The 10,899-nt window shown below is 39.1% G+C and overlaps 1 long non-coding RNA gene across 1 annotated transcript; it reads right to left on the bottom strand.

Annotated features, from left to right (window-relative positions):
- Window positions 1-2,101: 2,101 nt before the first annotated feature.
- LOC141594245 (uncharacterized) lies at window positions 2,102-3,924 on the bottom strand. Its single transcript, XR_012522098.1, has 3 exons — window positions 3,814-3,924; window positions 2,618-2,686; window positions 2,102-2,217 (listed from the first exon to the last, which is right to left on the bottom strand). It is a non-coding gene; the product is annotated as an uncharacterized LOC141594245 (long non-coding RNA).
- Window positions 3,925-10,899: the final 6,975 nt, after the last annotated feature.

The raw sequence follows: 10,899 nt of genomic DNA, 5'->3' as shown, positions 1-10,899 counted from the left end.
GAGCTCAGCAAGGCTCGGCTCGGAAGCTCGTTTTGGCTCGTTTATAAATTTTTTTGTATAATCTTTTTGTTGTAGTATTACGTTTATTTCTAATTATATGTTATTTAGACATTTATATAAGTATATTATGATATAATAATTTTTAATATTTTATAATTTAGTTGTTTTTCAAAAATATGTATATTTAATTAGATTTAAAAGGTGAGAAAGTGAAAATATATAATGACAAAACGAGCTCGATTCGAACTCGGGCCAAGCTCGAGCTTTTCCCGAGCCGAGTTCGAGCCTCAATTTTTTAGGTTCGACGAGCTTCGAGCCGAGCCCGAGCTCAGCTCAGCTCGTTTACACCCCTAATATTGTTTGTAAATAGTTGCATAAAGGGTCTAAATGTGGAGGGTATATGTCATCAATGATGATAATTGCTTTGCCCGTGTCATTTCCCTTTTGATAGCTTGTGCCTTTTGATGACACATGGAAGCAAAAACCCGGAAGTCTAGCTTAACAACCGAGTTGCGACCACTTTGTGAGACCGTGTTAGACCCGAAACTTGACCTAGGACCGACATAGCTACTCAATTGTGAGGTTAGAGCCTCCTTATGGTCGGTCCATCAAATCGGTCCCGCTTAGGAATTGCGAGTAGTTCTCCTTACGTGGTATGTTATGTCAAAAAACATAAGTATGGAGCTCATTCCTTGATTCCGTAGAAGTGTTGATGTGCATATTGAGACGATTTTGTTGAATAAAGTAACCTCACAATAGCCAAATAAGCCTTTGTTATGCCCTTGAGTCAATTGTTCTCTTTTGCTAACCCATTTTGAGCCTAAGCCCTATCGCTTCTATTGCCAACAAAACAACTACATCCCATAAACAACTCACCTTGGTTGAGTAGTTCGTCATTGTGGTCCTTTTGTGGAGTATATTTTTGTTGAAATTTCGACCTTCCTTGAGGTGTATGATCTTAATGCCACATGAGTGAAATGCAACTTTGGCTACTTTTGCTTAATAAGAGGTGAACAAGTCATGAAAAATGCAAGAAAGAAAATCAAATAGAAAAGAGAAAAAATGTAATGGAAAACAAAAAGAAAAGAATGTTGTATTTGTGTTCAATAAAGGGTTGATGGATTTGCAATTGATCTTGCTTTGAAAATAAATGAATGATTTGTAGGAATGACAATCTTTGCCAAATTTTGTGGAAGAATTCTTTTGCATTGACACGGTTTAGTGAATTGGTTAGATGTGGTGACTACTCGATCTTTAGCCCCACATGTCCTAAAATGGTGCTTGCACCAAACCCTTTTTCACCTAACCCAAGCCCCGTTACAACCCGGTTGTCTCTCTTGTATGTGCATCAATTTGACATTCCTCTCGCGGAGATTGGATGGAGTACCATATTAGATTGCGGGCATGATTCACAAGTCGAGTTAAGGGAGTGATTTTGGCTACTTTTTGTCATAAAAATCACCCGATTCTTAAATGAGTGTCTAGTGAAACCCGTGAGAGTCGGTCTTGTGTCTCCTTTGGTCAAAGATTTGATATGGAGTTGAATCTTGTGTGTGTCGTGCCATTCTAATTAGGAGTATAGAGAAGTACTTCCCATTTCCCTCCAAGAATTTGTTTCTTAGGCACTCAGTGTTGTCAATGTTGGCTACTTCGGCTAGAATTAGGGAGTCGGCACCTTGGTAAGACCCGGAGATGATATCCTCCACTAATAACTCTCTTTGTTCATTTTTGAAACAAAACGACCGCTTAGATGAGGAAAGCGGGTTGACTTTTTGTGATGCATCTTATGTGCTATTTCGTGCTAAATCTTTGGATGTGTCAAAAATTTTCTGCAAGACCCCACTTGCCTTGCATCGGAATGCATACCTCATTGTGTTTCGTGTGAATTGAAGGGACGGAGAAGGCTTGTGTAACACCCTCATTTATCCAAGAGCCCGTACTAGGACTTCTCAGATAAATGAGACTGTCACCATCTTGGATTAGCCAAGGTAGTAGATACTCAAAGGGAAAGAAATGCAGAAGTGTAAATATAAGTGGATAAAAGTTTTATTACAATTTTTAACCAACCAAATCCAAAGGAAATAAAGTAAGACGCAACGGAAATAAAATGATAACTAAGTGGTAGACTTCTATAAGTGAACTAAGGCTAGGTCGGTCATTCCATGCTCTCGTGCCCATCCCAGCTCCTATCTGATCTGTCTCACTGACATGCCAAATCTGCTCCCCAAATATGGATCATCACAGGCGTTCAAAGTATACACGGTCAACCTCGCGGTTGAGTAGGATAAGAATCAACATAAAATGCAAATAAGAATAATAAGAATGAGATATGCAAATGCCATGATCTAACAACTGAGCTCATCATCCCGAAACTCCCACCCCGCCATTCCCTAGGCCAAGGTATAACCAGCATAACCGCTGAGGACACCAGAGACAGGTCTGCAGAACCAGCCTGGGCCTTAAACAAAATCCAAAATAATATCCGTAATGTATATGCCATGATTATGAATGCACAACTTATAACGTCACAGTCCAGGTAATAAACCAATCCAATGAACAACTGACATGGCATACGATTAGTATAATTACTGAAACACCAAAAGATTAAGTATCCTACCTCGTAGTAAGCACGTCTTGGCACAGAAATCAACTATCGGTCAGAAGTACTCCACCACAAACTCGTTTCCTAAAACAATAATATTCTCTATTAACTCTTGCTAATAAACCATTAATTATTTGAAATCACACTACCAATTATCGAATATTGATTTAATCTATTTACCGTATTATCGGTTGTATAAAATTCTTTGCCTTTATATATTGAAGGGGAATATAATTACTAGTTACAAAACCCAATTATATTATCAATTACATACCTTTAAATATTAAATAATTATGGTTTCCTATAAAGTAAATTATAAAATTTAATTTCTTTATTCATCAAATTCAATTTATTATTATTACTAGCTAATTTTATAAAAATATATATGAGTTAACCTTAAGCGATAGTATATACATGAGATCGTCGCAAAACGCAAGCCTCCAAACATTCTGCCCGTTTTTCCAGCCGAACCCGACACTATACACGGCCAACCTACACCCTGCCCAGCCACGGTCAGGTGCTTGGATCACGGGGACCCTCACCTGACCACCTCCTTTCCGTCGTCCCACTGCCACCGTCACAACTGCCACCCTCAACACCCCTCTTTCGCACAGCCTGCCCAACACCAAACAGCAACCCGACACCACCATAAACCGACCCTACACCACCTCTGGCCACCACCATGATCGCCACTGATTCCTGGTGTTTCCAGAGGTGGTCCCTCTCGCCGCTGACCACCAGCAACCTCACCAAACACCAATACGAACACTCATTACGGTAACTTCCCTACCTCCCCTGTTTTTTATAAAACGAACCAAACAGTCACCGTAGTGGCACTATTTGCCATCCCCGTCCGCCCAACGACCACCACCCAGTCCGACATCATCCCCGAAACCAACCCAACCACGCCAGGCCAGACCAAACACGAGATGACGGGTGTAACACACAGCATGCCGTCTCCATACCTTACCCGCAACCCCCGTAACAACCAATATAGCCACCCCAACCAGCCCATATCCATTCATTAGAAATGGGTCAAACTAAAATAAAATGGGTCATCATCAGGTTTCATCATACAATTCAGAAATGGTTATCGAAACGAAATGCGAAATGGTAAACGAGTTATCGCAACGGATATACAAATATACGAACATAAGCTCTACGGTTATCGGATGGAAAACGAAATGATAAAGACGATATCATGACCTTACCTTAGCCGGGAAAACGAAATGTTAAGCCTGCAACTGAAATGTCGAGTGCCCCCAAAGCCCTAGCTATTGTCTTCCCAAAACGTGTGTTTTCCTTGTGTTTCTTTTTTTGTGTGTGTGTGTGAGGTGAGTGTTGATTAGGGTAGGTTTATATAATTATAAAGAAAGTAAGGGTGGTGAGTGTGTTAGGGTTCCCACGGTCCAATTAAATGGGCTCACATCTTTTGGGTCAAACAGCTATACTCGGCCCAAGCTAAAATCGTGTCACAAGGTTAAATATCGATTATAAATTACGTATCTTATTATTATCGGTTTTATATAATTTACGATTAATTATTCAAATTACCGTATATAATGTAACTTTTAAGCTACTAAAAGGCGGGGTATTACAGCTCGTTAATTGCCTATCATATGATATTATTAGTTTAGTTAGTCTTCTTATATTATGGGTCTTAGTTTAGTTTAAATGAGCTTACTCGAGGACGAGTAAGGTTTATGTGTGGGGAGATTTGATATCGTCCTAATTAGGACGATTTAACCCCGTCCTACTACCTTATTCGGACTCGATTTTGCGTGCTTAAATGTTTAAATAGCTCAATTATTTTCTAATTTATAATAATTAGTCCTCGTAATTATATTTAATATTTAGTCGAGTTTTTATATAGTATTAGTATTATCACTATTAATTTATTATTATATTAATTTAATGTGTAGGTGAAACGGGAAAGCAAGGAGGAATAATGAGACGAAATTGAGGAGCAAGCAAGATTGAGGTGAATTAAAGACGGGACAAATCTATTAGTCAAAGAGGAGAGGCTAATGTTGATGGGAAACAAAGGTCAACCTTTGGCCTTTAACAATCAAAGTCAACAATCAATTCATCACCTTGTATTCCGTCATTCCATCATCATCACCAACTCGACATCACCATTCAGCACCATTTTCATGCACTATCCTCGACACCAAACACCTGTAGCGTGCACCACCCTCATCACCTTCACCGCCAATTCAACCACCCTGTCCTTCTCTCCCGTATCACAACCGAGCAGCGATCAATTTGCACCTGACATCGATAGCAGCAGCAGACGAGCAATGCGGTTCAACCCATATTCGAGCCTACTCACCTGCAAACTGAACTTGCTCACCTTCGTGACCATAGCAGCAGCAGCAACATCGCCATCAACCTTTAACAAATCGCACCATCACCTCGCATCAACCACCCTCACCTCCATTGAAGCACCAAGCAGCAGCGCTGACGAGCCCAACATCGGACTACCACTTTTGTTCGCCGAAATCCCGTCACCAACAACCCATCACTTTACATCAACACCACCATCAACCACCACCCATCTCCATCCTGCATTCAATCAACCAGCAGCATCTCGTCCTCACGCTCAATTTCAACATCATTCATCCCTTGCCGTTAAACCGGCAACCGACTACCCCCACCGGCCCAGAAAACACCCAATACTTGTCCTTTTTGTGAAGCGCTCGCTGCCGAACTGGTTACCGGCAGCCGACATGCCGGCACGCAACACCTCTCTTGAATCAAACTCACCCTCCATTGTTTCCTCTACCGGTGCCACGGCAGCCGCCATGCCAGCACCCACCACACCGCATCAATTTCTTCCTCTTGCTTCAAATAGTCTCGCTGCCGGGACCCTAGTCGGCGGCCGGTTGACCGGCAGGGCCCTCCTTGGCTGCACGATAGACAATCCCCTTCCCCTTTTTGATTTGTTTTGTACCGATTGCACTGGGAGGGAATTATTATTATTATTATTATTATTATTATTATTAGATTATTAATATTATTATTAGTCTTATAAGTAGGATTATTATTAGACTAGTATAAATACACCAATTAGTCTACCTTAGTTTATTCTACACATAGACACTAGAATAGAATTAGACTACTTTAGTTTAGCTTAGTTGATTCTCCTCTCAATATTTTGTAGAACTCTAATATTTTCCTCTCTCATTTTTATTCAATAAAAGTTGTAATCTTTCCTTAATTTTAGTTTAATCGCTCTTTTGTTTATGCAAGTTCTTCAATTTTCAATAGTTTACAATTAGTCATTTAGGTTGTATTTGGAAGATAAGAAGAAATTCATCTTCCATTATTATCCAAGCTTGTTACTTTCCTCTTTGTTGATACAATTTCTCCCTTATTTACATCTTATTTTCATTTGTTTACATTTCTTATCTTAGTTAATTACTCTTTGTTCAAGTCACCATGTTGTTTGTCATTGTTTATATGCTATTGTCTTTTATTGTTAATTTTTCCTCTATAATCATGAGCGAGTAGTCTTATCTAAGGTAATGAGGGGGGATCTTAGGTAATTAAGGAGGGTGAAATTGGGCTGTTAACCTGTTGAATTGGGTAATTAATCGGTCTTACTCACATGCATATGAAGTGCTCGATGAAATGTTTGAACGAAAGTTTGAGTCTTTCATTAGCATGCATGTTTAACTTATCTTGGTGCATTATGCTATTGGATGGTTTTAGAAGTGTTTAATGAGTTGCTTAAATGAAAGTTGGAGCCTTTCTTAGACATATTTGATCCATCTTGGTGCCTATGCTATTAGATAGTCTTTATGCATGTTTGTGATGAGTTTTTCTCAATGAAGTGAAAGCTTGTTTGTAAACTCGGGGTGACTACTAGTTGGCCTTACTCCCATGCCTATGAAATGCTTGATGGATTGCTTAAATGAAAGTTTGAGTCTTTCATTATCATGTTTACTCTATCCTAGGTCGAAAGCCAATGGAAGGTCTATATGGCATGGTCGAGACGAGTTTTTCTTACTAAGTAAATGCTTGTTGGTTAGCTCTAATTGACTAAGAAATTAGGATCAATCATTGGCCTTTATCATTACCCATTTCTTATTAACAATCTTCTCTTCTCCGACCTACCCAAGTGAACCCAAAGACCTTAGATTTCATTCATTTGAGTAGAAAAGAATTTCATTTAGTTTAGTCATTTATCGTAGTTTGCATCTTAGTTCATAATCAACAAATCTTGCTCTTGTTTGACTAAAATAGGACTTAAACCGAGTAAGTATACACCCCGTCATCCTTGTGGATTCGACCCCGTTTATACTACTAAATTGGGTAATATATAAATAGCTTTTGACCTGGGAATGACGACTACAACCGGACGATCAATACCTTAGACGCCGAACGATTGGTTGTTTAGCAGGAAAGACAAAAAAATACGTAAATTTTCATTGAGTATTTTCACCTACTCGACCGAGTACGAGGGATTACTCGACCGAGTAGGCCTTACTTGACCGAGTAGGTATGTCACTCGATCGAGTTTGATAGAAAATAGAATCAATGTTAATTCTGCCAACCTCAAAACTCAACCGAGCAACCCTAACTCGATCGAGTAAAGGCTACTCGATCGAGTACCGCAGATACTCGATCGAGCACCTCTACTACAGAACACGGGTTTTATAACTTTTCAGGATTTATACCCCTAACTCTTCTTATTCTTTCTTCTTATTAATTCTTTGAAAAGCTAAAAACTCTCATAAAGTTTCTTTCTCTACCAAACTTGGTGTAATTGTGCTTGATTCTTTCATAGTTCATCCGTCAATTTCATTTGCAAACTAATTCAAGGTAAACTTCTCTTTTCTTTTATTTTAAAGCAATTTGAAGTATGTGTTGGGGTTGGATTTTCTGAAATTTCGATTTTTAAACCCTAATTTTGTGTTGTAATTGTTGGATTTTGATAGAAAGTACCTTGAATCATTGTTATTGATGTTAGGAATACAAACTAAACCCGATTTGTGACAATAATCAACCCACATATTTCTAGGGTTTGCCCCAAATTTTCGATTTTGTTCATCAAATTCATCTTAATGTGTTGAAAAGGGTAAGGGATGTTAGTAGTATCATATTTGGTGATTGATTTTGGTTATTTACATAAAAAAATGTCTTAAAACTCCGTCTAATGAGTGTACAAAGCTGAAATTTTGTTCTAATTTTTTTTTGTTGCAATAATTGGTTTATTGAGCTTAGTTTTGGTGAAAGTACCGCCCGATTACTATAATAACTTGCTTAAACTTCGTGTTTTGAGATTTTAGACCATCTTTTTGTTGGAGTGAGTGTCCTCCACAATAATGCATTTACATACTAAATCGCGCACAAGGAATATCAGGGATTTATATTATATATATTTGTCAGCTGGTCAACGTCAATCGGTAATGATTGGCTGACTAGAGTTGACATTACTGTCATGTGACGGCGGTGATCAGTTGATCCCTTTAGATCACACCTATAGGATGATGCCCAAATGGATAGACTAATTATTTATATAAGATATAGTATAATTAGTTTCTTGTATATATTGACTTTTAGTAAGTCAAGTGAATTTATTGTTTGATGACGAGTTACGAACTCGGGCCAAAGGAAATTATTATTCAGCTATATGATAATTGATTAAGAAATAGACGGAATTTAGTAATTAATAGTTAATTAACTAAATTATTATGTTATGTGTGTATATTGTGAGGCGGAAGTAATTAATTAATAATATTTACAAGTGGTTGTAAAATTAACTAATTACTTATTATAAGACACATTTTATGTTGATAAAATGGTAAAATATCACTTAATAGTTAAGTGTACATTAATATTTAATTAGAATTATTTAAGTGTTAAATAATTAATTAAATAAAAATTTAATTATATGAGATAATTAAATATAAGTCTTATAAGCATTTGTGGGACAAACGTCGGAAATCGGAATGGACCGAAATTTACATTTGGGTGGACACTTGTATGAGACAAGTGTTGTAACATGTGGGACACCCACTAAGAAATAAGTTCATTTGTTTACATTTAATTTGCCTATATAAATACCCCACATTTACACACATAAAGGGTTCGAATTTTTAGACAAAAAATAAAGACCCATAAAACTATGAGAAGAGAAACACCATTTTATTTTCTTCATCTTCTTCCTCAATTCTTGATCAATAGTTGATCAAGATCATCATCAAACAAATTCACAAATATATTATACATCATCTAATATTATTAAAGTAATAATATTACATAATATATATACATTTCTAATACTACCTAGTTAGTAATGTTAGGAATATTTGGGCTAGTCTTGGGTGTAACTAGAGGAGATTTGCTACTATGGAAATTTGGTGATGGAGGATCATCCATGATGTTTTAAGCTCAAGAACAACACAAGGAAGGTGTCCTTGTGTTGTGCCCATATTTTGCCTAAAGCAATGTAAGAAATTTCTACCTTTCGTCTTTTCAGGCGATCTTGCTTTTCAGCTTTCATGTAACTAGATCTTTTAAGACTAAAATTAAAGTAATTTTTGTCACTAATTAGAAGAGTCTAATTAGGGGTCTAGCACCTTCACTTTCATGGATTGCAAAGAGTAAGGGTGTTGGTAGATTAATGTTTTGCTCTCAAATTCTACATGTTTTGGCAAGAAAATCCGTCTTAAGCATCATCTTTTCGGTATATGACAATTGAAAGTTTCTACTTTGTATTTGTAAAGCCCGATGTTTCGCTAAACTATGTTGAAATAGATGTCGAGAACTGCTGCTTTACGACATAGCAAGAGGACACGATCACACACCGCCGCCGAGGTAGAGGTGGGGGAAGGAAGCCAAGGACCCGTTGTTCCGCCGGTACCTGGATATCCGACGGTAATCTTTGCTGACTTTAAATAGAGCGATGCTTTTGTGGACTTGTTGAGTCGCACCTTGAGACCCACAAGGTGCATAGATACGAGTGTGTTGGAGGAGTTGAAGATAGAGGTAGATGTTTGTCACATCTTTCAGGTGTTGGGTTTGGAGGGGTTGTACCACTTGAGGAAGCATTCATATGCCTTTTTTACCCATGAGTTTATGAGTTCTTTTACCTATGATGTGGCTGAGAAGATGGTGGGTTTTCGGTTGATGAACACGAGTTTTTACCTGACCCTTCACCAGTTTGCCGATCACCTGAGGCTTACCCGAGCCAAGAAGGGATATCATAGTGATGTCCCGACTGAGTGTGGTGCTAGTAGCCACCTAACTTTGTTTACCGGTAGATCTGCCCCGACCTCGAGTGTTATGTTCATCAATGATATTCAGCACATGACCCTAAAGATCTTTCTCCGATCCTTAACTTGTTTACTTTACAAGAGGAAGGATGTGAGTAAGTTAAACTCACATGAGGTTATGTTGTTGATATCTTACCTTAACCCCACCTGGGAAAACAGGTTTGCTTACAGTGCCCCGGCGATAGTATGTGCCAGTTTAATTTAGAGTGCATGACCCATACCTCCTACCCGTGACCGAGCCTTTGCCTGAGGCTGCCTCTGGGAGTGCGGAGGCTAGCCTTCCCAATCAGACGTACTTGATCATCGATGACCTTCGGGAGGAGATGTCTGAGCCTTTTGGGGGAAATCATACTTGGAGGGAGGACCAAGTGCCCAGGGAGGGGAGAGGACCCCGGAGAGTGAGAGAGGTGGTTAAGGAGTCGCGGTTTGCATAGCAGGGACCTCATCTGTACCAATACCCAGGCTACCCTTCTTCCTTTAGCCCTCAGATGCAGGTGAGCGAGCTCTTAGAGAGAGTATCCAATGCCTTGGTGCTCCGGAACCTTCACGAGATGGCCTATGTGCAAGGTGTGGGGACCAACTTGGCCCAACCGGTTTGGTGGCGCGGTGTGGGGAATGATAGTGGTGTCTTTCACTCCTACAGAGTGGATTCCGCTACATGGGGAGCCCCTACGAGCAACCTTTACGAATGCCTAGCGCGGTGGAGGAGTGGTGGAGACCCAGGAGCGGGAATAGCTAACGGAGGAGGGTTTGGAGGCGGCACCTTAGGAGCAGGAGGATATGATGAGATGAAGGAGGATCAAGGCGGTGACCTCGAGTGATCTTTCTTGTTTATGTTTGGTTTAGCGGACTTGTGTTAGATTGTTACATTAGTTTTATCGGTACTTGGATTTTATTCGGCTTGTAATCAGCCATAAGGCCATATTTTGTGTTGGATTTTTCTAGACTTGTGATGTATTTTGTGTTGGATTTTTCGAGACTTGTGATGAAAGGGGGTTAAAATACCCTTTAATT

Source organism: Silene latifolia, chromosome 1 (assembly GCF_048544455.1).
Source record: "Silene latifolia isolate original U9 population chromosome 1, ASM4854445v1, whole genome shotgun sequence".
NCBI lineage: Eukaryota > Viridiplantae > Streptophyta > Magnoliopsida > Caryophyllales > Caryophyllaceae > Silene > Silene latifolia.
The sequence above is the reverse complement of the archived record's forward strand: the minus strand, read 5'-3'. Positions and strand labels throughout refer to the sequence as shown.